Here is a 6,386-nt window from a genome sequence, read left to right on the forward strand (position 1 = left end):
CTCTGACTGAATCCTGAATGATACAGTTATGAACAACCTGAATTTTGTGGTAATACTAATGTAGCACTGAGAAAAGAAGAGCAGAATGACCTTGACAACCTACAGAACACAAAGCCCTGCATTGTACCAGTCATTAAACGATTCTTTATTAATTTCAAATTCACCCTTCCATATTCTCCTTCATGATGTTGGGGCTGGAATTCTGCAAACAATTTCTTTGGTCAGCTAGCATCCAGTTAGGCTCTACCAATAAGGGGTAAAGACAGAGATAAGAAAGCATAAGGATAAGAGAAGAAATTACTTGTTTATCTATTCCTGTCAGAATTGGCAAAGCAATGACCCTTTACTTCTGATGTGGTTATTAGTTTCAGATCTGGGCTTATTGCAACACTCCTAGAAGGAGCTTCATCCCATCCCCTTGAGAGAACTCATGTCAAAAGTGGGTAGAGCCTTTTTCTCAGAGGTCTAGAGTCTACTTCATGGAATTTCCATGATCAGGCTTTAAAAAACCAAAACTACACCATTATGCCCTTCCTCAGAGGTCTCAGTACTAATTTTGAAGGCCCTCCCCTCTGAATAACTTAGGTTTTGATAACCCCAATTACTTCTTTTGAATTTCCTCTACCCTAGATTGATTGGTAAGTGCTTTCTGCAGATATCACCTTAGTGTTTCCTCAATATTCTTTTTTTTTTTCAGTGTTTGAATACCAAATTAATAAATCTGTATATTGTTTCATCTCTTTATCTATATACAATAGTATATTTTGTTGTCCTGTGTGGACTCTGTCTGATAAATACTGCTCCTCAAGAATACGTGAAAACATGTTGGAGGGGCTTCCCTGGTGGCGCAGTTGTTGAGAGTCCGCCTTCCGATGCAGGTGACACGGGTTCATGTCCCGGTCCGGGAAGATTCCACATGCCGTGGAGCGGCTGGCCCCGTGACCCTGCGCGTCCGGAGCCTGTGCTCCGCAATGGGAGAGGCCACAACAGTGAGAGGACCACGTACCGAAAAAAAAGAAAAAAGAAAAGAAAACATGTTGGAGGAGTACCCAATAGCTAGGAGAAAAGTATCAAAGAAAATTACCCTGAAAAACTGAATCTTCAATAAGAAAATATTTATAAAGTGTTTTTTGAAGCTCGTAGTATGAATAAAAACATTTAAAATGAACACTTTTCTCATGTTTACTCATGGCGCCACTGTTTTTGTCGCTATTTTTGTTGTTATTACTGTTACTACTATCATGAGGAATAATCAGAGATTAGCAGATGAAAAGTTCTAGGATTGGAGTATATGGTTGTTCCAGGGAAGCAAGATTAGTACACAGAAAGGCATATAGAGCATGCAGAGGCACATAAAACACGGAGACTTGAAAGTATTTCAGCATAGCTGGGATTCAAAATAGAAGAGGAAATGTTGGAGGAAGTAAGGACACAACAGAGTTTGTGAGTTATGAGAATATGCTTGTAGCTTACTCTGAAAAGAATAGGGAACTAATAAATTTGTGAATGATGAATGACATTCATTTCAGAGCAATCTCACCAGTGATAGTCTAGTGTATTAGAGGAAGACAAATGTGAATTTATGTTGACCAGTGATGAGTCTATGTATTACTTCAGATGAGAAATAAAGGGGGTTTGACCTGAACAGGTGAGAGTGATTATGGGTAGAACAAAGAAGATTTGGAAATGCCAAAGTAAAGCTGGCAGATTTGGTGATTGATATCATGTCAAAGGAGGAAAAAGAAGGAGCTAACTTACAAAGCTAGGATTCTGGCAAGGGCAAGTGTGGGGGTGGAAATGCCAGCCATCAGCATAACAATTTTGGAAAGAACAGAATTGGACTGAGATTCTTAGTTCAGTTTTCAGAACATGATATTCATTCTAACATTTGGGCTGCTGTAACAAAATACCACAGACTAGTGACCTATAAGCAGAAGAAATGTACTGCATACAGTTCCAGAGGCTCCAAGTCTGAGATCAGGGTGCCAGCAAGGTCAGGTGAAGTCCCTCTTCTGGTCACAGATTTCCCCTCATATGTTCACAAGAGGAAAGGAGCTAGGAATCTCTCTGGAGCCACTTTTATAATGGCACTAATCTCATTCACGAGGGTTCTACCCTCATGACCTAAGCATCTCCCAAAGCCCACACTTTCTAAAACTATCACACTGAGCATTAGGATTTCAACATATGAATTTTGGGGGGGACACATTCATTTGATAACAATGTGTTTTAGATATTTATGTTAAATAAACTCTATATAAGTAGCAAACCTGTCTACCTTTTTCATTGCTGTATCTCCAGTGGTCACTATTGAATTAGTCATAGAACAATCACACATACAGCATTTATAGAATGAAAAATGTTTGGTTGTAAAGAAAAGAATGTATTATGAATTTCTAGCACATAAATAGTAGATGTTCTCAAGAAGAATCTAGAAAAAATGGCTTAGTTTAATAAAATAAGAAATAACAATCCTCAACTAAAACAAAACCTAAGTTTTGCATTGAAAAAACTTTTGTATTGCAAAGCTATTTGCAAAGTGTATTACATATTTTATCTCTCTAGCTACACGGCAAAATGCTTTCTAGATGTATTGATTCACCTAGTCAAAAATTGATGTCTTCTCTGTGCCAGACACTATTCTACACTCTGTGGATACAATAACAAACAAAGTCACTGCCCTCATGGAGCTTATAGTCTCATGAAATGAGATGGACATATAAATAGTCAAAACATAATTATGTGGTGTGTCATAAAATAATCAGTACTGTGAAACAAATAATGAAGCAGGGTAAGGATGTAGGGAGTATCAGAGGCAGGAAAGGGCATGCTGTGTTATTTAGAGTTGTTAGGGAAAGCTTCACTGATAAAGTTAAGTAATTTAGCAGACATCCAAAGAAGGGATGTAGCAAGTCTTATAGATATGGGGAAGGAAAGGGTTATTTTTCCAGCCAGGGGTTTTAGCAAATTCCAAAGTAAGAATGTGCTTTTAGTTAGAAGGACAAGCCCTGGAAGGGTTTGAAGTCACTGAGGTAGCCTAGGTGCCAGTTCCTATGAGTTTAAGACAACCTTATATAGAACTTGTGGGCAAGAGGAGGCACCAGCTAACATTTAAATAGTATACAATGACCAGTAAGTATGGGAAAGAATGCTTAATCAATTTATAAATCAAATACATAAAAATTAAAATGATTTTGTTTTTAACCTGACAAATTAAGGAGATTGATCATGCATGATATTGATGAAAATATAGAAAAAGAGACTATATCACTTTTGGCTCATGGGGAGGGCACATGTGGACAATATTTTGAATAATACCTTACATAGAATTTTAAAATTTTAATGCTTTTGACCCTGTCATTTTAGTTTTGAGAGTTTATCCTAATAATATTATCAGAGAGAAACTTAAAGATATATTTATAAGGATTTTTTTAATTTTAAAATTGCTTAAGATAACATATTTGGAAATTACCTAAATTAGTAATATACATTCTAATATATCCATTAAATGGGATATTAGGTATCCATTGACTGTGGAGAAACAATGTATGGTAGAGACACTGTTGAGACCAAATATGTTTTCTTTTTCCTTTCCTAGTAGAAACTCCAATTTTTTTGGTTAGGCATGTGGCAACATGCAATAAACACTTAATTTCTCAGCTTCCATTGGAGCTATGAGTTGCTTTTTGACTAAGTTATGGTTAATTGCTTATTGGAAGAAAAGCTCCTCTGAAAGGGATTGGGCATGTGCTTTTTCATCTCTTCTTTTTTCTTGACAAAGATTTTATCTCAGTAATATAATCATTGCTTGATATCAGAACACCTATTAATATACTCTATCAGTAGTTCAAATAGAAAGATCATATTTTCTTTCTCTTTGCTCTAGTCTACATAAGGGCCCAAATAACATTCACCTCTTAGAGGGAGAAAAAACATATGAAAATAACAATGTAAATATACACTTTATTATCAAAAAATCTTGCTTAAATCAATAGAAGGAAAACTATCCTTACTGATGAAACACTGGAGGCATTTCCACTAAAATAATAATTAAGAATGCCCACTATCACTATTTTAATGTTTATTTTATCTAGAGGTATGTGATAAATATAAAATTTCATGAATATGAAATAAAAGCTGTGAATAGTGGCAAGAGAAAGACAAGTTTATGATTTGTAGATAACAAAATTTAATATGTAGAATTTTCAAAAGAAAAACTAAGTGAAAGATTCTCTACAACAATAAATGTTCAATATGGCTGCTGAATTAAATTTATATATAATTAAGAATCAACAGCGTCTGTCATTTTCTTTTCTTAACACTCACAGCAATAACCAATTGGAAACTATGGAGGAAAGTATTTTCATTCAAAACAGTAAAAAATACAATCTATTCAGGAATATCTTTATCTAAAAATTTGAGGAAGTTATGTGAAGGAAAATCTAAACTTTTGCTTAAAGATAAAAATATAATATTTAGCTTAATGATTACATAAAACATAGTCCTAAGGATGTACTTATTTTAGTTCCATTAAAACCCCCTTTTAGTTGTCAGAAAGCATAACATCTTTCTAAAATTCATCTGAAAACACATATAATACTAGAATAAGAAGATTGTTAACAGGGAGAACTATAGAAGACTATAAAGCAACAGTAATTAACAGTGTGATGTGGCATAGCCCTGAAAGATAAATCAGTGCATGTAACAGTAATGACTTCTACTATCAAAATTGCCCACTATGTGACAGGCAGTGTAACAGGGAGGCACTTCATACACATAGTATTGTACCTGCTCTCTATGAGTCAAGTGTTAGTGTACCCACTTCATACTTGGAAAATTGTGTCAGAGAAGTTAGCTAATTTATTAAAAATTATAGATTTTTATAGATGCAAGATTTAAAAGAAAGACTCATGTTACATTGGAGGGACTAATCGGAGAGAATGATTTCCTGACTTTCAATTTTCTAGACGAGATTTCCAGAGACATGGCTATTTTTTTGTTTTCCACTTGTAGGAATATTAGATTACCTGTTGTATGCTTACTTTAAGACTGTTATTTTGGTGTTTGTTTTGTTTTGTGTTTTGAGGCTAGTTTGAGTGGATTCCAATCCCTTGTAGTCAAAGATTCCCTAATGTAAAAACCAAAGTCTAGTATCTTTATTATATACTCTCCAAAAACAAGTAGCCCAGAGCACATTCTAAATTAATATTAAAGACAATTAGTAAGAAAATGAAGCATGAATCAACAAGTATTTCTTTCACAATTTGTAATTCATTGAAAAAATATCAATAATATCCTTAATAATAGTATCCCACAATTCATAGAAAACAACATATATAATTTAGAGAAAGATAAAAAAATCTTAACAGCAATTCTAAAAAATTATGGATGAAGTATGCAATATTTAATTTAAAAAGTAGAAGTAAGTGCAGAAAAAATATAAGTGGATGTCATTACTGAAGATGTCAATGTTCTACATGTCACATAATATCATACACAAAATACAATATCAAACTAAGAAATACATGCTAACATATGACCATGGTCTAATAACATAAGAACATGGTCTAATCCTTCCTTCTAATACAGGGAGTATTTACACAAGTTGATAAGAAAAACACAAAAAACTTGAAACAAAATAAGAAAATAATATGAATTAATAATTCATACTAAGATATAGCTAATAAAGACATTAAAAATATGTTCCAATGAAATTGACTATTTTTATCTATTAAATTAGTAACAGTATTAAAAAGAGGCATGTATCTTCATTTCTCTGCCAATCATTATCAGCACTATTTCTTGTATGCATATAACAAATCTTGGCAACAAAAAAATGTAGAAGTATTTAGACTTGCATCTAGAAATACCAAAAAGGTTAGCAAGTATTATTTCTTCATTAAAGTTTTTGTTTTTCTATATTTAAAATTTGTTTTGTAATGAGCATGACATAAAATGAGAAAGCAAAGCATAATTTTAAAAGAATTTATGAAACATTAATACAGCAGTAGTATAGGAGTGATTTTACCATTATTTCTGGAGGATGGGCAGTTGGGAAGTTTATATAAAAATATTCTTAATTAAGTTGACCTTTTAAAATAGTAGATTCATAGGAACCATAATGCCTTAATTTTCCTGGAAAATATAAAGAGAGTAATTGGGCTTCTAGAGATAAGATAGAACTCATCTCTCCTGTGAGATGTATCTTCACAAAAGGGTTATGGACCTGTCATCCCCAAATGGGAAGATCTACACTAGAAGCTCATTGCCTCAGCATAGATCCAGCAATAACAGTTGACACTGTGGTCCAGGCAGCCCTCATCACAAACAGAGAAGAGATGTGACTCAGCAAAACTGACTTCTCAGAAGTCAGGAAGCTAAAAACC

The sequence above is a fragment of the Lipotes vexillifer genome, unplaced genomic scaffold (genome assembly GCF_000442215.2).
Source record: "Lipotes vexillifer unplaced genomic scaffold, Lipotes_vexillifer_v1.1 scaffold354, whole genome shotgun sequence".
Taxonomy (NCBI): Eukaryota; Metazoa; Chordata; class Mammalia; order Artiodactyla; family Lipotidae; genus Lipotes; species Lipotes vexillifer.